Raw genomic sequence first — 24492 nt, 5'->3', positions numbered from 1 at the left:
TACATAACTTTTTCTTGGCATGCTCCCTTGTGAATTGGCCGAATACCGAATTTTCGGCTACAATCTGGCCGATTACTCGGTATTTGGCCAAATCACTAACTAGGGAGCATGGCAAGTAAAATCATAAAAAGAAGTTTTCTTGTAAAGTTTTTAATTGCCATCGAAATGTAAAGCTTTTTTTTTTTTTTTTTTTTTTTGTCGGTACTGTACATTAAATTTTTTTAATACTGTGTTTTAGTTCGTTTTAGAAGGACAAGGAGTCATGTCACACAATAAATTCTCACCTCCGTTACCTAAACACAAAATGCCATTTCTCAATGACATGTGGCAGTAATGACATCACATTTTATTTTCCACGATACAAGGGAGAGCCCCCTTGATTATTTTCAGAAATAAAGAAGTTGTGAGATTTTTGTTGAAAAACAAGAAGATATATTTTGTTTTAAATTGTAGCAACAAAGAAAGAAAAATTCCCTGAAATATGTATCTATTAAGCCTATTTTAATGAAAAATTCCTCACCTCCGTGACAGACCTTATCATTATTTCTGGGGTGAAAATGAATGATGGAGGGGAAATACATGAATTTTAGCATTCTACCAAAATTATAAATTGCCGATATATTATCCAGTTTACTAATTTGGAAATATATTAATATTATACTACTTTTAACACACATTTGAACTAAAAAAAACACGAAAAATTAAGCCGTACTTTAATTGAGAGAACTTGATATTAGATTCACACTAATCATCAAAGTAGCTCATTATTTGCACAATTAACAAAATGACTACTTTGATATTAAATTGACCTCGATTTTCCAACATTAAAATTTTTTTCTTTTTTTTTTCTTTATTTCCGTGAACAAGGCATTTTTGAGCAATCACGATTGCTTATTGTTCTCATTTGACTGTTTTTGATGTTACGCTGATTTTATTTTCCTGCCAGCACCCTCTGCAGCATCATCGTCGACCGGCCGCCTCACGATGCTGCTCCTCTTGCGAAAACAGTGTCCAGGTTGCGTCCATATCCTACACACACACGCATACATACACACACCTACGCACACACAACTACACATACACACACTCCTACACACACACATGCCTGCACACAGACACAAACACACATGCCTTCATACACACACATGAACACCTACACACACACACACACGAACGCCTGCACGCACACGCGCGTACACAACACTCACACACATGCATACATACACTCACACACACGCACCCACACCCATGCGCCTACACAAACACACACGTGCATACACACGCTCGTGATTGCGAAAAACATAATTTGAATTCAAGATGCCAAAAATTCAAATTTATATTTTTTTTAAATTATTTTTTTATTTATGAGTAAAATTATTTGAATTTAGCTGCGCCATAGTTTGTGATTTTTTCTAGTAGGTTTATCTTTCATGTAAGAATAAAAAAAAAAAAAAAAATCGAAATTGAAAAGTATTTGTTCAAAAGTTATTTTTTCGAGTTCTGACCCAGAGAAATAATTCGTTTTCGAAGCACATGGACACCTTCAGAATAAGCGTAGAAAAACAAAAATCAAAGAACGTGGACGTCATTCAACGGTCAAGTGAAAACAATGAGCAATTCGTGATTGCTAAAAAAAGAAATGCATAAATAAATAAAAATAATAAAATACTACTAGGGTAACGGCACCAGTAACAGACATGCTTAAGACATCGCTCTCAGATTAACTCAATTTTCTGATCCTTTTAATGTATTTAGACTTTTTAAACTATTTTTCTCTCACGCAACTACATCTCATCCAACGTTTGGCTGCTTCTGAATCCTCTGAATTAGTTAATTATATTTTTATTTGCTCAATTTTGAAAAAAAAGGTCCGACCGAATCAACAGATACCGAAAAATCTTATGATACTCAGTAACACATAAGACGAGGAAAAGGAACGAGTAATGGACAAAATTCCCTTTTTGTCTTCAAAACGTGCAAAAGTTCTTGATTTTGAGAAGTAAAGCCTTATTAAATTCAAATGAGCATGAAACGCCATCTGACCTTGTAGTTGCAGTTCATATCCTTCCACCCAAACTTATGACTGTCTGATACTAGTGCCGTTACCCTACTTCAGATTTAAAGATTCCCCCCCCCTTTTTTTTTCAATATTTTGAATCTTATCTCATTTTTTTCTTTGCAACTTTAATACATTTCTACGTGTGCAATTTCATAGTTCTGAGAAGATTTAGGCCACTGGTGGCCAATCTATGGCCCATGGGCCATATGTGGCGCGTAATGTGATCCATGTGACCCGTTGCTACGTTCAATATTACAAATAGAAAAAATTCTCTTTGATCTTCCCAAAACAACCGATCATCTTCATAAGGTACTTAAAAATGATGTATTGCAAATATGGAGCCCAGTAGTCAGAAATTATTTTCTAAAACACAGAATCTTCGCATTGTAAAAAATAAGCATGTGGGTCATTCTTCAAAAAGTGTAACTTTTCTGTCACATGCTTTTTACAGTAAAAACTATAAGTAGCTATTCATTTAGCAATGATTTTTAATTTCATCAAAAATATATCTATTTAAACCTGCCAATTTTTTAATAATAATTTTTATTTTAGAATCATTCTGGTTCACAACACGTGATTTCTCACCTCCGCGGCATGTCACACACCTTGTGTGACTGTGTTATGTTGCTTAATAACTTGTTTAATTAAAAGTATATACTTATTTATTTATTATTCCTTTCACAAGTGTCTCAAATACTAATTGTTTAAGTATATTTAATTTTTAATGTGTTTTAGTTCGTTTTAGTAGGACAAGGAGTCATGTCACACAATAAATTCTCACCTCCGTTACCTAAACACAAAATATCATTCCTCATTGAAACTACTAATTAAGTCGTTCTTTAATTAAGAAAACTTAATATTATATTCCAACTAATCATTAAAATAGCCGATTGTTTGTAAAATTAACAAAATTATAACTTTGATATTAAATTGGACTCGATTTTTAAATGTTAAAAGTTTTTTTCGTTCTTTTTTATAATTTCCGTGAACAAGGCATTTTTTAATCTTTTTTATTTATGAGTAAAATAATTGGAACTTAGCTGGGCCATTGTTTATGGTTACTTCTAGTAGGTAACACTTCCATGTAAGAATGAAAAAAAAGAAAACAAAAGGTTTCGAAATTGAAAAATATTTGCGTTCAAAAGTTACGTTTTCTGAAGAATGACCCATGTAGTAATAATGATAAAAACAATTCGTGGTTTGTAATTTTTCCGTTTTTTCACATGTTATCCAAAAAAAATTAACAAATAAATTAGTAAATTAACAAAATAAATTAAATAGTGAAATAAATAAACAATAAATTAAACAAATCAACAAAATAAAATATTATTTAAATTTTGTATGAGTTCTGGCGCGCGAGATTCATCTTAGTATGAGGTGAGGTCCTCAAGTGAAAAAAGGTTGGGTACTACTGATTTAGAATTTAGACGATTTTCCTCTTCACGCTAGTTACTAGCGAAGCCAGAATTTTTCTTCTGCGGGATGAGAGTGTAGTCATAAGTACTCATACAGATAAAATCCGTCGTAAAAGAATTGGAAATATGTCAACATCCCCGTCACGTCACCTTTGGAAATTTTCTCTTTCATAGAAACCATTTCAAGTTTTCGATGTTTGCAGCACCTTCATGACTTTAGTTAATATTGTACCAATAGGGGGGAAAAAAAACTTGATGCGATGACGATCAAAATAAAAAAATAATTATGCATAAACCTTAAATAGTTTTTTTTAACATATTTTCTTTGTCGATGCTAGACTTTATAGACACCCTGTGATTGGATAAAAATAAATACTATAATGATTGAAATGATTTTCATAAATTTTAAGTGAATTATTGGAAGAAAGAGTGAGGCAAGTGTGCATTCAGAATGGACAATATGTACCGAATTTTGGGTGAAAAACTGTTTTTAGCGCTATTATTTATTAGATTCAAAAAGTTTTAATTTCTCATCAGAGAGCTAATGTTAAATAATAATTTTGAGCTACTCAAAATACTACCTCAACACTATGAAATAAAAAAAGAAAAGAAATTATTATCGGTGAAGCGTACTAAGAGTGCATAAAAAGTCCAATTGGCATAAATGCACTTATTTCATTAGAGGTTATAAACTTCTTTGACTTTTTTGACTGCTCATGGCACGATGGGGAAATGTCAACATAAAACGGAAGTAATGATACGGAATGCAAACGGAAATGGCGTCATACATTGGCAACACCCCACCCCCCTGGTGATATATTTCAAACCTCTCACCAAATTTGGCACACAAAATGAAAAGCCAGATCTAGTGTCAGATTGGTGACGTTGGTGATTATTTGGCAGATATTCCCATATGTAGGTATTCTACGAACATGTCAATGCCGATATTTCCACCGATAAGCTCTGTAAAACTTTTTCTGTATCGGTTCGCCTTCGCAGCACTGCAGAACAGAGATATTTCAGCATTTACAAAAGTTATTTCTACGCAGTTTAATAGATAGTTAATGGGGTTAAACGTAATTTGAACTACGAAATACTCGCGTCTGAATTATAATTCGCAACATTGGAGAACGTCAAAAATCTGAAAGGTCAAAAATCTGATCGTGCTTCTACGAAGCTTTTATCAACTGCTCGATAATAACTATCCATTGAATAGATTTCCTAAAGTCAATAATCAAAAATTTAGTAATATCAAAGTTTTGCAACTCACAAAAACTATTTTAATGTAATTCGTTGCATAAGTTTGTTTGATGTCATTTAATTTACAGTGCAACAAAATGTACTTCTCGTACAATCAGTTATTCAATAAAAAATTCAAGTTTTCCTACGAAGCTTGTCTTTATCCGTGCACTAATATTCATCGCAATTTCAACTCTCAAATTGCTAGGTGGGAGAAGCATGCATGTAGGTTTCAGCTAAAATTTTAGAAGACTTTTTTTTTACATAATAATCTCCTTTTCACTCGTCAATTTTTAAACAAAAAGGGAAATTTGATTATTCCAATGAATTCAATATTTTAAATTCATTTGTGTATTGTTTTTTGTAATTTTCTTGGTGACTGTGTGTTTTTTAAACAACGTGTCCCTTGATCAGAGGTACATATATATGCAATAGCGGATATAGATTACTTTCCCCACTCCTACGAACGATCCTGTGATTTTGGGTGCGTAAAATTTCTGAAACTGCTTGGGCATCAATAAAAAGCATCAAATCTGCGAGGAATAATACCCCTAAGAGGACAAAAACATTATTAATTTCATAAGCAAAGAAAATAAAAAGTATTTATAATGTTTACTTTAAAATTTTTTTAATGAATTTAAAAGATTTTGCAATCGTTTAGATTTTACTCATAAATTGTTTGAACTCGATGTACGATAGCATCGACGGGTTGGAGGAGGGGGTCATGACCCTCTGACCTTCCCCCTGTATCCACCCCTGCATACATGGTGGTTACTATTCAAAAGAAATGGGGCAGGAAAAACTGTCCCTTTAGTGATTTTATGAAATTCTTACAGATAATTTTACACAACAGTTAATTCATACCTATCATCTTTCAAAAGGGGATTCATGGCTGAGCATTTTGAACTTTCATTAATTTAGTTAAAAATACTTCAGTCACAGAAACTCATGAAAATTGTCTTGAAATTAGAAATTCCAGTTTCATAGTAGTATTGCTGCATATTAAAGGAAGAAAAATGGTGTTGTTTTCTAGAATCCCTTCGTTTAGAATCACGTCATGTTTATTGTTTTTTTTTTCTGCACGATTTCTGAGCACGTGCTGCTAGCATTTCACGTGGCAAACAATGTCCTTTAAAAGATGCGTGTAGGCCTAGCAGATTATGAGGTAGAAAAAAAGATGGTGGGGTAGTTTGACCAGAAAATGGAACCTTAAAAGCAATTTTATTTTCAAAAACTCATAATTACGTTGAAAACTGCAACTTTTGGTAGATGACATGGAAAATATTTTTGTTGCTAAGTGTAATTATCACAAATAAACTGGCAGAACGTCTGTCGTTCTGCTTTCGTTAGTTTATTTATTTATTTATTTTTTTGGGAAGGTGGGGATAAAAAGGGACGCAGAAATACTGTTAACGAACACGTTTCACCAGTGGATAAACACAACATTTTTTAGTCGACTTCTTCTAAAAGTCGCTCTCTTTTTTAGCCTACTTTCCCTGTGAAAGTCAGAGGAAGAAGAAAAAAGCATGAAAGAAGGTTAATGCATCTTGAAAATATCGCGAAAAACAAAAAACAAAAACAAAAAAAAGTCAAAAATAAAAATAAATAAATATCGAAAAATTAAAAAGTGGAAAGTAGGGTGTTGAGATGGGGGGAAATGTCTGTCCCCCCCCCAATAACTTTTGAGTGAATAGTCCGATTCGAACATTTTTTTTTTATTCGAAAGATCTCGGCGAGGAAGCGACCTCATTCCAATATTTCACTTTTTGATTTGAACTATTTTTCGTTCAATTTTGAGCAGATCAGAAAAACATTAGCGCCTACGGGGAAATTCAAGGCAATTCCGAACTTAGAGACGAATTTGCTTCAAACAAACTTGTAGGAAAAAGATTTTGAGGAAAAACCATGTATATGAAATATCTTTTTGATTTGAACAATTTTCCGTTCAATTTTGAACAGTTCAAATCCCTCAACATTAGCGCCTACGGGGAAACTGAAAGTCAATGTAGATTCCGCACTTGAAGGCGCATTTACTTCAAACAAATTTTGTTGGAAATAGCTCTTGACGACAAACTCCCGTCTCCGACTCGGAGAATTTTGGCTCACCTGAAGCCGACTTCGACTCCTGAGCCCGACAATTAGTCGGACTCCCGACTACCCGACTTCGACACTGACTTGGTAATTTTGGCAAAAATTTATACACGGAGGAAAAATGATTGACTCCAATTCTTGGATATTCGACTCCGACTCCTTTATCTCAAAATAAGTCCGACTCCGCAAACATTGACAGAGTTCGGACTCTAAGGGAAATGACCGATTCCAACTCCGAGTCATTGAATTAAATACCTTCGGCTCCTGAATCTGATTCTTTCATCCCAAAATAGATTGACTCTGACTCCGATTCCGCAGCCATAGTTTTAACTGTGAAATAATTATTGTTAATATGACTTGTTTTTATTTTCACTCTTAAAGTTTTAATTTAGGTATTCAGTTTTCGGCGAATAAACTCGAAGTCTTTTATGTCTCTACATACATCAAAATATGCGCTGACGTTTTTTTTTTTTTTTTTTTTTTTTTTTTTTGAGTGAAAATTATTTTTTTAAGTTGACATTTTATTGTTTTTATTTATTTTGGAAAGTACATTAGTTCATTATAAAAAAAAAAAATTTTTTTGGCAACTGGGGGAAAACAAACAGTTTTTTTTTTGTTGATATGATGTATTTAGTTTAATGAGCTTATTAATTTTATTTTTTTTTCTTTTTGAAAGCGGTTAAAGATTTTTTTTTTAAAGGATAAAAGTGTATTGCCCGCTTTTTTTAAAAAGGTGCTGCTACTTTATTTTTTTGTTTGTTTATTTATTTATTTTTTACGCATCTAATTCTTTTGATGAGTGAGGCATTTTTTATTCCTAGAAATTGGCTTAAAATACTAAAAAATTATGCTTGAAACAATTTGCGATTTTAGCTATTTTTGAGAACATTTATCAGATACTAGAAAGTAGATATGGGTATACGGGAAAGTAATCTCGTTTAGTTTTAGACGGAACTTCTTGTTGGAATTGTATTATTAACCAAGTTACTACTTTCAATTCATCTAAGGAAAATATTTGAAAGCATGTTTAAATTAAAAAAAAAAAGAAAAGAAATCTCTATAATTCATTATGATCCTTCTTGAGTTTTGTACTTACACAAATAATTAAAATGTGCGAATGCAAAATTTTATGGGATTGCCTGGATTCAGGAATTGTTCCAAAGTCCTACAATCTTCACAGAAAGCTCTAGATGTTCAATTAAGAAACTAACCATGAGTAGTTTTCACAAAACAACAACATATTCAAAACACAAATATTTCAAAAAGTTGCAATATTTGTGCTTTGGTGAAGTTGTTGTTTTATGGTTACTTTGTTGCTCAGAGGTATTCATTTATTTTTTGTTTGTTCATTTCATTGTGCGGAGTAATTTGTTTAAATTAATAAATTGTGCTTACATACCACAAACAAATAGGGACAATAAACAAACAAAACCAATGTTCAAACTGCACATTAAAATTGCAGACACTTGTTTCAGGGAAAGGAAACCATTTTGTTCTGCCTTTTAATTCAAAAACCTCTTTTTTTTTCTTTTTGCAATGAAAAGGGGATTTAATACCCCCAAAACACATGTCTGCAACTCTGTTTTTATTTATGCAAGTTAAAACATGTTGTCATGCTCTTAATTTATCGCATAAAGATAAAATTTTACTTGTAATTGTAGCATTTTTCATGATTACAAAAAAGGATGCCTGACAGTATCTAATTATTTGCACTAGGTCAGTGGTGTCCATGTTCAACTTTTTTTTTTAACGAGGGCTGAACCTCATATTAAGATTATTCTCCTCTGGGCCAGAACACATATAGCTTTTTTTTTTTTAAGTATTTAAATTTTTTCTAGATAGCAAAGGAAAAGATGGAAAAGGGATGAAAACTACAAATTAAAAACTGTTGTTATCATTACTTTTGCTTATGTTCTTAATGCAAAGTATGCATATGTTTTCTAGAGACGAATTTGTGAGCATTCGGCTCCAAATTTGCAATATTTTGAATAATCGTGTTTTTCCTTTTAGTAACATTGAGCAAAAAATAGGGATTTAGAAAACTTTTAAGAGAAAATGGTAATGAGACAGGTTATGCTTACCTCTCACCCTCGACAAAGCACCAACATAAATTTCTGAGGAACATAGTGAGATGAGCAGAAAACACCACTGGATTGACATTCCCATGTATTTCATTGTTAGGATATGCTTTCTGTCAGAGAACACCAACTATGCACGACAAAATATTTCATGTTTGCAAAAACCTGCAATGAAAAACATCTAGATTAGCCACAACCCAAATATAGCTTTGTTCATTTAAAAATATTACACATTGTTCAGACTACAGCATAGCTGCCAGCATTGCAGGTGAAAATTAGAGACTTCTGCATAAAATGTTGAAGACTTTCGATAAACAAATTTAGTCACAAAAAAGTTTTAGGTTAAAAGGAATTTTTAAAATATCAGTACGAATTTTTAAAATTAAGCCTGTGTAGAGCCCGAAATTTGGAAACTGACGTTAACTCTTCTCAAGTGAAAAAATAAAAGCTTTTAAGTTCGGAAGAATAAAAACGGTTTGAAAGAGCGTAAGTTTCACTTATCTTTTGAATGATAAAAAAGTTTAGGAAGTTCAAAAAAAAAAAATCAGAACTGTTTTACTGCTACTTTTGGGGAATAAAAGTTTGAAAAAGAAGAAAAATGAAATCACGTTTCAAAAAAGAGTGGACTTATACAACTTTCATGCTCGTGATGACAAGGATTCGTTTCTGCAATCGTGATTGCCGCAAAGTGATAATTTTGCCGAATGGGGATAATTTTGTCGAATCGTCAGACGAAATTTGACGGATAAGGACATTTTTGGAAGGTCACAGTGATCTCCTGTGACCTCTCATCGGGGTGCCCGGTGTTCATCGTTCATTTGAAAAACTAACTGAATGGTACAGTTGATAGAATCATTACATATACATGATAGAACGTGCAGACTACAGATGCCATCGCTAGTCACTCTGATGGCTCTACGTGTCACTGGAGTGGCTGAATAGAACAATTTTGTCACCTCATTTTTTCAAAATTTCCGGTGCATAGTTCCTGACAACGGGGAAGACTGCACTTGAGCAGGGCCCTCATTTTCCCTGAAAAAGTTCAAAAAAGGAACCCTTATGCGATTCATTTCAAAGTCCCCCCCCCGATAACACAAAGATCTTTTTTATTTGAATAATTTTTGCTCAACTCGAAAATAAAGCCTTAGGATCTACATGCGAGCAAAACTAACTTTTTGTCTGAAGAATGGAAGAAAGGCTAGAAATAAAATTTTTGATCCAAAAATGTGGGGGGGAAAAGAAAAGTTAACTCTGAATACAAATTCTTTTTTTTTTTTTTTTTTGTGTGTGTGTGTGTGCTGTGAAATAGAAAAAAAGTATGTAAAAAACTGAAAACAGTTTATCTTTGGGATTAGGTACGTAGTTTAGTTCTCCAAATGCATGGAAGGAGTTTATAAGTACTGCATTATTAAAAATTGAAAGTAAAAAATGTTTTGTAATTGAAACATTGCTTGGTAATTGAATGGCTTTTCTAATCAGTCTTTTTGAACATTAGCTAACCAAGACTTAATTTACGGACAAACTAATATAATAGAGAAAATACACTAAAAGGGGGATGGGGACAGAGAGAGAGAGAAGAGGTGAAAAACTCATATATAAAAGTAGAATATAATTTAAAAAATAAATAAATAAATAAAATCCAAGCACAATTTACTTGTATAAAAGTTAAAATTATTCAAAAGCAAATTGAAGGTTCGTATCAAAGTAGATTGCGACAGACAAGTGATGTAATTTAGTTTTGACTTGTGTAATAGGCAGAGTAACTTCGCAATGCAGACTCTCTTTGTTTAGTTCAATGACAAATTGTGAATGCGCAACGATTTCGATCGAGAAGAATTCAGAGCACCAATACTATGATTGCTGAAATTGATGAAAAATTTGCTGACGAAATGGCGCAAGATTGAACTGGCAATTTTACAATTGGGAGTTAAACAAATATGTACACGGAGATGAACGGATTCAGCTGTTTAGACCTAATTCGATGCTGCTGAATCATAGAACATGGGTGGTTGTTTTTTGTTTTTTTCCCCGAGGTAAATAAATACAAAATAAAAATACAAAAATACAAATTGTTTAAAAATACAAAACAGGTGTAGTATTTAAGTATTAAAAAAAGGACAAACACGTTAAGATTACTTTAATAATACGTTTGAAACATAACAGTTTGAAATCTTTCAGTTTTTTTCCAACTGTTGTTGTTTTCACAACTTTATTTTTTATTGCGAATAGTGCAATTAATTTAACTGCAGTAAGATAGTCAAAAGGAAGAAAAATTTATCTAATTAAGGTACAGTTTACACTCATTCGGAAATATATATTCGCAACCAGTAAATCGCCAATTAAAGAAGTTCTTTACCAAAAACATTTGTTGCTCTTCTCAATTAACAATGTGAATTGACTGAATAAGGTTCTCGTTGGTTGACTTTTGAGAACGTTTTCTGTTTTTTTTTTTTTTTTTTTTTTTTTTTGGCTGAATGAGGTTTAACTAGAGAGTTTTAAGAAGTAGAATGGTAAGTATAGACCCCCTTGTCATTTAGTTACTAAATACATGGTGCTACAAAAACAGTATAGAAGGAAAGACTGATTTCAGTGACGCCATCTATTGACTAACTAGATCACTAGAGTGGTAGGCCGCCCATTACACTAAGACTGAATATTGAGTTAACAAAAAGGTGACCAGCCTATTTGGGATGAATGGCACTATCTAAAGAAGAAGAAAACTATGCGTGCGACTTTCAATTTTTTGAAAAGAACTGAAAATATAAAAATTAAAAAACAAGTATTCATAAACTAATTATGCAATTTTCATTTAAGTTCCGGACTTTTTTTTTCATGAAATTCTAATTAGTGGAGATTTTAAAGAATAATAAAACAAATGAAACAAAGTTCAAATGCCGTGTTTTAGAGTTACAATTATTTTTTTATTTTAAGGTTTAGTCAAGATAGGTATAAAATGAAAGCAAATTGCTTGAAACAGTTAAATCTAAATAATTATTAAACAATCTGTCCCCAATGTGGCTCATAATTTGTCTCTTTTTCTTTTCTTTTTGGCCAAGTCATTTAATTTAGGATTAGTTCTTGAAGATACGCAAAAGAAATTAGGTATTTTAAGTGCTTATCAATTAATCTTGAACTGCGTTTTAAAAACTTAATCTGTTCATAATAAAAAACTTCCGTTCATAAACATATGTTGATTCAAACAACGGCGGATTCAGCAATTGGAATTGCAGGGGAAAATAAAAGGAAAGGATCCGCGCTTGGAACCAAACTTATAACAACGTAGGACAGGCAAAACGTGTAAGTTTTGAAAATTGCGGTTGGTGCAAACTTCAAAACAGAAGTATAATTTCAATTATTTTAAGTTTAAACAAGTTCTTATGCTTTCTCTTCAACGTTGTACGGGACTTTTGGTCAATAATTTTGATTTCAGGTGGATAACAAATGCGCCTTACAGTGAAATTGACGAAGGTTTTCAGTAATTTTTTACTATCTTGAAAACCATCAAACCTTTCCTTGAATGAATCCTGCAAAATATATACAAAATTTTAAATGCTGTTTTATATTGTTTGAAATTCAGAATTGACTTTGAATAGCTATAGTTGGGACAATCCTAACTTGGCAGCATTGTGAAGGCTACGCAGGTCCTAACCACAGAATTTCGACTCTGTCTGGTTAAGTTTTCCTCAACTATAGTCCCAGCAGTGTTGTAAAATATGTTAATCTTATTTCTCTAAAATCAACACGAAATTGCAAAAAAAAAAAAAAAAAAAAACTATGAAAACTGTTTGCGTAATTATTTTTATCTCTGCATTATATGAAAATTCAAACAGCAAAAGATACATTTGACGTATCATTAAAAATGAAATACAAATTTAAAATTTATTTAATATGTCTGATGAATGTTACATTGCATTTTCTGACTTGTGGTGACATTTATTGAACAAATTTGTTTATAACTATAGTAATGTAGTTAAAAATATCATGTGTCACCACTGCCTTTAACATCATAAAGACATCACTGGTTTTAAGTCATTTTGATGTTAATGTGAACAGATTTAAAGCCAGAGTTAAGTTTTTGCTGTCCCCTGACATTTTTCAGTCTTCTTTTATACAGAATTTTTGATTTACCGAAGTAGGTTCCGTCTCAATCACTGCGGTTAATCGTGGATGTACTGTATTTTTTAAAAGAAAGTTTAAACGAATGACTCGACGAAAAGTAATAGTTTAAGGTTTTCTTTTCTTCATTGCTTTTTAAAAACTAACTTCAGAGAATCGTACAACGCGTACCTAACATCGGCTTCAGGTCAAAATGTTAGCTAGTAGTTCAATCAAATAAATTCATAAAATATTATGAATTAGAAAAAAACAGCTTCTAACGCACGTACTTTGTAAGTCACCCATTTTTTAGTCATGCAAGCACATGAATTCAAACCCCTAACTGCAGTTTATTACACAGAAATTAATTTGGGCGGATTCATTCTTCGGTGCAAGCAATTTTTTTTTTTTTAGGTTTAAAATTACTACTTGCTGAAAACTAAAAAATACGCTTTGTTCTGTTCAATTCTCCTACTTGAAAGAGTTCAAAAATTTTAAGTTCACTAATTAAGATAATTCTCCATTTATTGCAATAAAATTATGAACATTAGAAAAAAACATTCAATTAACGAAAACAATAAAGATACCATGCGAACAATAATGCGAACACCAAAGTCCGTAGAATTTTAAAAATTGAAATCATTCACTGATTGAAAATACTTCAGAAAATAGTTATAGTCATAAGTATAATAAAATAGGGGAAAAAACGCCGCGCATTAACGTTTTTAAAAGATACAATATTTAAATATATTTCATTTGTAAGTTTTCTTAAATTGTTTAGTTTTTATTTCATAGGTTGAAAAATGAGCGTTTAGCAGGATACATATCGTAAAAGAAAAAGGCAGAGTGACTAGATAATTTTAAAGGTGATGATACTCGGTAATACATCTGCACTGCACTCTTGTAAAACTTATATAGCAATTAATCTAGCAATGTTATGCCAGTAATTTTGCTTTTCATTGCTGTTATTCTGCAATCAAAACCCTCATTCTATAGTTTATCAAAACAGAAGTTTTTTTTTTTTTTTTTTTTTTTTTCGGAATCAAATTAAAGATCTCAGAACTGAAAATCGAACACCATCTTCTAACATGTTCGCGACATTGTGAACCACCGATGGGTCCCACGGGAACTTTTTAATATACGTGAATATCCACCGATGGGTCAACCTACTGCGGAGCGTTGCATTGCTGCTGAAAGGCTGTTTGTGTACTGGAGACACTTTACATCGCAACTACGGCAACATAATTATGAATCGTGGTACTTGTTTTTTTTTTTTTTTTGATCTGATTGCATGATTACTAGCGGTACCTGCACGACTTTGCCCGTAGAAGAAAATTAAAAGGTCATTTGGTTAGCCTGTATAATTACAAATAATAGATGATAAATTTCCCACCAATTTGCTATGTTCATTTGCTTACCCATGCTATGGTAATTTGCTCGTCCAAGTTAAGATAATTGCTCGGTAAAATGTTCTTAAAATTGGAATAGAAAAAAAAAAACAAAATCGAATTTTCGAAAAATCGCTTCAAGGTGCACACCTCCATACTACAACCTAAAAACGAAAACTACAAACTGAAGTTTAAAGAAGGCGAAGAAACAACATGATAAAAAAAAATAGTTTCACGTCTTTCAAAAGGAAACAACAGATTTCATGTTGTTGCGAACGTATTAAACAATAAAAGACTGCCATCAACTCATAATCTGAGTTTTATATTCAGCAGAATAATATAAATAAATAAAAACCTGAAACATTGAACTCTACGAATAATAGAAAAAGAGAAATAAGAAACTAAATATTGTACTAAATATAAATACTAAAAATACATCGAACAATAAAATATATGAAATTTAAAGAACGCGAAGAAACAATATGATAAAAATATAATTTCACGTCCTTCGAAAGGAAGGTACAAATTTCATATTGTTGCAAACGCATTAAACAGTAAAAGACTGCTATAAACTCATAATCGGAGTTTCATCTTTAGCAGAATAATCTAGATAAATAACAACCTGAAACATTGAATGCAAATTTATAAACATGGTTGTACATACTTGTCTCCCCGAGAATGAAAACAGAAGTTAGAAAGATCTACTTCACGAAGTTTCCTGGATGTCACCGGGCGCAAGAAACAGCATGCTTCCATCTCGAGCAATTTCCCTCTTCATCAAGGCAGCGAAATGTGAATCACCTTGATGCCGCGGCTCAATTCATGGTCAAACTGGAAAACTGGTTTCAAAGGCATTCGTTTTCTACTCGACGTTTCAGGTTTAGAAGATTGAGAAAAAAAAAATCTGTAATGACGCTCTGAATTAATCTATTCTCGGAGAGTATTTTTTTATGACTTTCCGGATACGTCAGAAGTGCTCTTGGATGTATTGTTTTGTTGGGTAAACAAATCAACTTGTAAATAGAACGGAAGTTTACTCGTTATAACAATTGTACAAAATGTGACAAATACATGGCGATTAGTTTTTTACTTCCTTTTACAAAAAAGGAAGTATTGTATTCGCGAAAAAATGTTCACCCAAAAATCGGCCTTAATTTCCATTTTGCTCACCCCCAAATGAATGTTGAGTTTTTCTTTCAACCTGACCAAACGTGGATATGTGCCAAGGAACGTACAGATACCCGAAATATCCATTTTGATGATCCCCGAGTTAATTACAACGAGTTGTCTCGTGACGTCCGTATGTACGTGTGTATGTGTGTATGTATGTCGCATAACTCAAGAACGGAATGTCCTAGAAAGTTGAAATTTGGTACATAGACTCCTAGTGGGGTCTAGTTGCGCACCTTCCTTTTTGGTTGCATTCGTATGCTTCAAAGGGGGTCTTTTGCCTCTTTTTGGGGTGAAATCATTGTTAATTTCGATGTAAACTCACGTGGTGTTATAATTTGACGGACACTTGGCGATATATCGCCAGTCTTTCGGTCGCCAAGATTTGTCACCAACTTGGCGACAAATTTGGCGGATTTTATTTTTTTAAAATCTGGTTTTAGTTTGGCCACTGTTGGTGATATTTAGAGAGTAAACTATTGTATCATATTTAAACTGCCAATAATGAGAAAATGGCATTAAATTGGAGTAAAAGGACGTCATGTGATGCACACATCAGCTCGTTTTTACAGAGTAATGAATATGACTTCGACTGAGGCATCGGTATATTCTTCAAAAAGCGAAGTGAAACTTGTTTTTAAAACTATAAATAAGGTGTGTTCTACCTAAATGAATATGAAACAAAATAAATATGCAAAGAAAGTCAATCGCGGATGGGGGGGGGGGATCATGACCCCTCTCTCCCTTAAATCAGCTAAAGGTAGCTTAAAACTATACGTTTTGTGAACTTTAACTTCGAAAAACTACCAGGGGAGAGCTTAAGAAACTCTACTCTAAAATTACATTTGAGGCAGTGAGAAGAAAAAGGATGCAAGAGGAAAAATTAAGAATTTGGAGATAGCCATTACAGATGGTAGGTGAACCTCTCCTCTGTCTTGAACCAAGATAGTATTAGTGGCCCTGGTAGGTGTTGCTATACAGCATGATTTAAAAAAACGTTTCAAGGAAAGCCTAACCCAGGACCTTAAATTTAAATGCGTTTTTCTCAAAACTTGAAAACGTCCATTTACATCCCTTTGCTTCTCACTGCCTGATTTACGAACCCTACACTTTCCGATTTGTGTGCTGATACGAGTATTTTAAAAACGACACCCCACCGAAACCAGAAGCAGCATACACCCTTAACGGAAACCTACACAAAAATATGTATTTATAAGGGTCCCTGTCTCACCTGGTCATGAAAAGAGAAGACGAAAAATGTGTCTCACCAAAACAAAGAGACCGCTGTTTACGGCCAATATATCCGTTATGCGCTTATACAATGGGATTGTTTCCTTCAGTCAAAAGTAGTACTTTTAGGCACTAAAATTGATAGAATAAGCAAAAAAAAAAAAAAAAAAAAATGGACCCAGAAAAATCTTTCATTTTCCCAACAGTTATTTTTTAATTAATTTTTTAAAATGACCGATTTTTCAAACAAGGCGTTGTCTAAATGACGTCACAAATGATGCTTTTTGGCGCATCTTTGTACCGCCTTTCCACGTTATTGTAATCAAAAGCGAATTAAAATTGCGCTCTACGCTTGCTATCAACCATATCGTTGCCAAAATACACGTAGAAAGATGCGAAATAAATATTTTGCTCTGAGAATAGCATTTCATCATTTGTGATGTCATCCGCAAGTAATATAAACAATGAAAGATCACCGATTTAAGTAATTTTTTAAAAATATCAAACAAATTATTTAAAAAACGGTTAAATCCTATGTTTTTAAGTATGTTCTTTCAGAAAAAAATACTTTTAAAATATTGGAAACGACCCCATTCTGAACACATGATATACTTCCTTCACTTACCTGATATTGGAGGGCAGTAGCATCAATTTCATTCATATCCCAGATCTTAATGTTAGCGGCCTTCATTTTTTGCACAGACAGAAGTTGTCTATCTTTGATACATACAAAACCTACTGAAGCTACCCGAAACAATTGTTCTAGGCTTGAAATGATTCAAAATTGGTATTAATAAACTTTTTATCGTGCACCCATTTTATTTCAAGAGGAAATAACAACCCGGGCATCAGTGGGAATTGGGAATCGAACCCACTACCTCTGGGATTTGAAGCGAAACTTCTATCTCAGAGCAACGGAGGTCCCAGATATAAAATTGTTGCATCAGAAATCTGATGCTAAGATAAAATTACACGACAGCGTTATTAGGCTCTGGTTTTATGAAATTATTCAGTACATTCAGACGTTGATATCTTCTATGCGGAGCATCTACAAAGCTCTCCTCGCAGTTTGTGGAGAATCTGAAATACTTCTCACGGGTATATACACTTGCATGCCGTATGATTTCAGTTGTGAAGAATTCACATTAACTACATAATCTGTGCATCTATTGCTTGCTTTGTTCCACGTTTTCTTAAATATTGCATTTTTCACCTCTTTTCGCTTCATCGCAATAATTAAGAGTAAATAATTTATTCATCCAAAAAAAAAAAAAAATGTAATTGAAATTCATCCTACAACTATATCTTGTTGCTAGAATATCTTCATATCATAAAACATTCACATGAAAAACATTTGCACTCTTTTTCACTTTTTTGGAAGTGACGCAGTTTTTTTTTTTTTTTTTTTGTCCGCCACTGTACCTAGACATGCTCGGCGTCTCATATAGACTTATAGAGGAAGGCAACAACATTAGAAAAAAAGACATTTCCACCTCGTGGATAAACGTTTAACTTATCAGGGACACTCTTTATCAATGCGCACTAGAATGGTAATTAACGATTTTCATGGCGTCTAATTAGGGATATTCCGAGTATCCATTGCAGTAGGGCAGACTGGAGCACGTTTACGAGGATTTTTTTCATTGATTTTTCTAATTTTTATGTTTTAACCTTGGAAAAATTAGACATTGTGATGAAGCAGTTAATGAAGTCAAAATTTGTATTTTCAGATGTTGCTCAGCTTGTGTTTTTAACCGTAAAAATTTTTTTTGAGTCCATGTCGGTTGCGTAAACTTGCTCCGAAAACGGGCAGTAAAGAACGAGCGTAAATGTGCCCCGAGTTTGGATTTATTTTTAATGTTCAAGAATATTTAATAACATTTCTGTTCATACAACTACAAATCTCAAAAAAGGATGAAATTCTGCTGATTTTTATATATTTGTTATTTTTTAACTAAGTATTCTTTATTCACAATAAGTTTCCAAACGTTCTACACAAAATTTACTCAACTTGGTAAAAAACAGATTATTTTTTCTGCACGCTAGACCCGAAGCTAACTGATTCTCAAAAACTTGTGAGAATATTTGCTAGGGAGCAGCATCAATCTGTTATGACTGTTGGCTCTCCAGTTATAGCTCGCTTTGGAAAAAAGGCACTGCGTAAACGTGCCCCGGTCTACTCTATAGTACAAAGTGATCCTCTGTATTGCATTTGCATTACACAAAGTGTTCTCTGGTATTACATTTGCGCAATTTATGCCAATAGTATTTTCCCCCAATAATCACTGCTTTGTAGTCCATTATTCCATTACCCATGCCTCACAAACCCAAACATAAGTTCCCATGTAATTTTGAATCATTTTGATGTGCTCTACTTCCTCTTGAACTTAAAATCTCTCACATAAGATGGTAGAGTTATAGTTGCTATATAGGGTCAAAACTGCAAACATGGTGGTAGATTTAAATATATAGACGTATATAAACTTGTATATGGAGAAAGATAAGAGCTCACATATTCCTTGATAAGTACAGATATACGGAAAAGTATTAGCACGAAAAGCAAAGTTACTGTACATATAGATGTAATAATATAACTGTATGTCTCGTTATTCGATGCTTGTTTTTCAATGCAATTTGCTTTGGTTTCACTGTCTCAAAGAATGAAGAATACGTGGAAAATGCCCACAATTGTTTGTACGCTCATCATGAAATTTTAGAACTCTGTTTCTATAGAATCTACGCTAGTGAACTTTATTCTGGACACTATTCAATTTTTTAAAGATTTCATTATTTACATTGTGTATAAAGAATTATTAACTTACTTTATTTCCCTTAAATCATTTATTTATAACTTCTCTAATAAGTATGTATTTATTTCATGTGAGTATTACCTTTATTTTGTTTTACTTTTTTAATGCAAACTATAAACAAAAACCGTTTTCAAATGAATTTTGATTTATTTAGATAATTAGTTTTGGCAACGATCAACATTCTAGTAATAATATTATAATAGTATTATTTATGATTATTGATATTAATAATAATTGATTATTAAATATTAATTTGATATTGTGAAATTATATTATACTATTATTACTGTAACATTTGCTATTGTTTAATAATAATTAAAAATAAAATATATATATAATATTCACATGAAATAAACACATACATATTGAGAAGTTATAAATAAATGATTTAAGTGAAAAACATTAATCTAATAATTCATTATATAATGTTAAGCAATGAAATCTTTAAAAATATGAAAAGTGTCCAGAATTAAGTCTGCTAGTGTAGAGTTCATAATGTGCTTGCGGTAAATATTACAGTACTGGCCAAATCATTAGACTAAAGACTGTTTTAAAAGCAAATTCTTTATTGATTACATAACTATAGACACATTAATGAACAGTGAAATAACTATCTAATATTTAGTATGCATTCCCTTGTTCTTGATGAGAATTTTAAGTCTTTTTGGCATACTTTTCACAAGGTTTAACCATTTCTTAACTTTTTAAACAAGGAGGTAAAAAATTGTTTATACTCACTATTATACATACTCACATACACATACTCACTAATTACCTAAAACTAACTTTAAATATAACAGAACACACTAACAACAAGAACTAGTGAACTGTTTAAGCTGATTGAGGTTTTGTTCCTGGCAGGTAGATAAACAAAGAACATAAACAAAGCAGACAGTGCTGCCACCTGTAAACATTAAATTATGCTAAAATAACGTAATAATCGGTGTACAGTATGTCCTGTACTTTAACAGTAAAATAAATAGTATCTTAGTACAAATAGTGTACAAAAAACAAAAAAAAACTCTTTAGTCTAATAATTTGGGCAGCACTGTATAGAATCTATACAACAGCGGCCTACGCATTTTGCTTTAGTTTATCATTGTTTTTTATTTATTTACGACCATCAAAAATTTTTCATGGACTGCCAGTGACCCGTAGACCACTGGTTGGCGGCCGCTGTTTTAGATATTGAAGGAAAAGAATTCTGTGCAATAAACTAAAACATAGTATTCAAATGTCAAAATATAATGATACTCAACATTTTTTCTCAACGGAATTGTCTGATTCAATCATCCTATTAAGGAAAAAAACAAACAAACAAAGTTGGGAACGTGAAATGTTTCACTAATCTGCTTATGGCTATTGTATTTCAAACAAAAAACAAGGTTGGTGCATTCATGAATATCATTTAGAAGATGAGATGTTAATAAAACAATTCATTTCTTTTGTTAGGATGAGTTGAGAATGAACAATGAAACGCATTTAGACCGGTTAGAAAAAATTGATTCATTTTTTTTCATTCAATTATTCTAATGAATTGATGCAAAATAGATGATCATGCTGACATTCGTTTAAGAGCATAAAAATGGAAAAAAAAACCCCACATTTTCATTGAAAAACAGAAGTATAAACAGAAACTTTGAATGTGTTGAAAACATAAACGTAAAAAAGTCAAGCAAGTCAACAATGTATTACTTTCTGAGTAATCGTGTTTTAATTTCAGAGTACATCTGTCAGAAATTAAGATAAATTATCCTCATATATATATATATATATTATATATATATATATATATATATATATATATATATATATATATATATATATATATATATATATATATATATATATATTAGGTTGGTCCTTATTTTTGAAGCTGCAGATATTTTACGCGACGCCCCCTCAATTTGTTCCATTATACAAATAAATGATCCTTGCAAAATTTTAAGTCAATCCATGAATATTAACACGTGCCCCTAGGACCCCCTTCTTTGAGTTTCGAAAAAAATGGGGATTTTCTCATTTTTATGTAAAAATATTCTAACGTTTTATATTTAAAGTAATTTTGAACCACAATAGGTGCTGCTACTTCCAGACTGACCGTTCTCTCACTTTCATTCCGTAGAATTTAACATGTTACAGAGGGTACATGTACACCAATGGCCTTGAGTCAAGCGTACCGCTTTTTCTGCGCTTGTTGAAACCAAGCGGCAGGGGAACGTTTCCTCCCTCCAAGATAGACGCAGGGGATTCTATAGGCCATTAATGAATGACCTTTGGCAACAACAAATTGCCTCCTCCAGGCTTTGGAGGTATTGATTTACAAAATTTCCTGTGTATGTAATAGGTGTGGCAAATAGAGTCGCAAGGTTTCAATGCTATAAATATAAGTAGCTGCAATTATATTTTTATTCGCTGTTCTTTAGTTATAAACATACTTAAATGCTTATGCAATTTTTAATTTTTAAAATATAAATTTCGAAAAATCCTCGATTACTCCTAACATAAAAATATACTGTACTTTACATAGCTAAAATATAAATTTTAAAAAATATATTCAGATTGGAACAATGTAGAAATCTATAAATTAAGTTTCTTTTATTTCAGTACATAGTCCTTTATTATCATCAAATTCTTGCGATTCACAAGATTTAGAAACCGAAATGGGTATCCATCTAAACTGTTGAACTTATGTTTTCTACAGCTGGTCTACCACAATGCAAAAAATCTTGCCAACTATTGATATCATCTCGCCTTTCATCACTGTTAGACAAATGCCATATTTTGGATAAAGATGTTGTTCATTTATTTACAGCCTATGTAGGTGCAGTAAATTTAAATCCAAATAACCTAGTGATCAATCGTACATTCCTTAAGAGAGCAAGAGAAAATCTTCGAGAGGTAAAATTAAATTTCATGAATTTTAATTTAGATTTTGTAGTTATTTACTGGGATACAAAGCTACATCCAGATGTAACTGGAAAAAGAACACCGACAGGATTATCGTGATAGCTTCAGGTCCTAATATTGAACAGCTACTCGGAATTCCTTAGATATTTCTTCAGTTGTATATGATATCTTAGATGATAGCTCTTTATTGCTAACTGCTCTAGCAGTAGTGTTTGATACAACGACTTGCAATACCAACCGTATAAATATATAAATTGTGCATGCAGTTTTTTAGAGCAAAAACTGAACGGTGATATATTACATTTGGATTGCATCATCATGTACTTGAAATCGTACTGCAGAGAGTGTCCTTAAAGAAGTTCTTGCCTTTCTTAGTTCTAGATCGGATATTCAATCATTTAAGCGCTTCAAAACTTTGTGGAAAGATCTCCATCATTCAGAACTTATAACATTTCAATCAAGTACACATACCACTTAAATTCTAAAAGACGAAGTTGATGACGTATTATTGTTCGTAAAAAGTGGAATTGAGAAAGATTACAGAGAATTCTCGTAACTTGTAATAATATTTCCTGGTGAATTTCCTCTTACAGGTATATGTTTTCGGCAACTAGGAGCTTATCCCTGAGCCACATGGGTGGCAAAAGGAATTTTTGTTTGAAAATTTTTATATTTAGGAAACAATTTAAATTAAACTTACATGAAAAGAAAGACCTTCAATGCTGTTTTAAAAGGCTGTTTTACAATTAAATGCTGTATGAAGAATTGTTTTTTCGCATCAACCCAATCGAGGCTCCTTTGAATAATATAATATGTCTGAAAAACTAGCAGCGTACAAAATGATGACAAACATGCAGCAGAAGCAGTGATTGGAAAATTCTTAAATCACTTATGGTATTTAGGGGATAAACAAATAGCTTTGTCGGTAATAGATGAAGGAATTAACTTTGAAGGTAGGAAATGACTAGTCTAAAAAATGCTTGTGATAAGGAGGACGTGTCTGATGACCTCCTACAGGGGTATGTTTTCGGCAACCTGGAGCTTATCTGTGAGCCAGATGGGTGGCAAAAGGAATTTATTGTTTGAATATTTATATATTTAGGAAACAATTTAAATTGACCTTACATGAAGAGAATGCCCGTAAATTCATGTGAAAAATTCATAAATCACTTATGGTACTTAGGGGATGAACTAGTAGCTTTGTCCGTATTGGATGAAGGAATTAACTTTGAAGATAGGAAAAGACTACTTCAAAAAAATGCTTGTTGAATAAGAAGACGTGCCTAATGACTGCATAAAAAATTTCAGATAACAGTAGATGATTTAGAATACTTTTTTAGTAAAGATTTTCCTTTTTATAGAATCAACGAGTCAATAAAACTGTTTGATAAGTTACAAATACTAAAAGATTTTTTCCGATTTGATCCTGATTCACGGCAAAATGAAGGAAGCTATTTAAAGGGAAGAGAGATTGTTAAAATACTGAAAATTTTGAATGATACAATTGAAAGAGGAGCACAATTCATCGAAAAATTTCACAACTAATTTACCAAATATGAGTCACAAAAATAATTGATTTTATAGACCGTCCAAGACTATCGGAAAAAAAATACACGCGATCGAGATACATTGAGAAAAGCGTACGATTAAGGAACGTTTCTAAAGCATTATTTCATTCTTATTCAACGTAAAATCTTTAGATGATATAAGTAATTTAAAAGATTAATTTTAGTGCTACCTCACTGTAAAAATATTTTGCAAACCTAGGAGAAACGATGTACTGGGTCTGAACTAAAAACTCGAAGATTTGTGGGAAAATTATCAATAGTGTTAAAGTTCAACGGCCTAGGGGCACGTGTTATCATTGACCGATCGAGTTCAAATTTCGCACACGTTACTTTTAATTGTAATGTCACAAAACTAGGGGGCGTCACTTGCTGAATTCCGAAATTTTTTTTCCCAAATATAATAAAGGACCACCCTAATATATATATATATATATATATA

The 24492-nt window shown here is 32.2% G+C and overlaps 1 protein-coding gene across 2 annotated transcripts in view; it reads right to left on the bottom strand.

The window, feature by feature from the left end:
- The window catches only part of LOC129217411 (uncharacterized), a 59565-nt gene that overhangs the window by 22695 nt on the left and 12378 nt on the right, over positions 1-24492 (bottom strand). The window contains exons 1-2 of one of the 2 annotated variants that reach the window (XM_054851708.1): positions 15030-15142; positions 8886-9047 (exon numbers count right to left, since the gene is read on the bottom strand). The gene's annotated coding sequence lies outside the window, so the exon portion shown is untranslated. Of the gene's footprint in view, positions 1-8885; positions 9048-15029; positions 15143-24492 lie in introns of those variants that run through there. The other variant, XM_054851709.1, reaches the window with a different exon arrangement.

Source organism: Uloborus diversus, chromosome 2, assembly GCF_026930045.1.
Source record: "Uloborus diversus isolate 005 chromosome 2, Udiv.v.3.1, whole genome shotgun sequence".
Taxonomy (NCBI): Eukaryota; Metazoa; Arthropoda; class Arachnida; order Araneae; family Uloboridae; genus Uloborus; species Uloborus diversus.
Note: the sequence above shows the minus strand (reverse complement) of the source record. Positions and strands in the feature narration are given on the sequence as shown.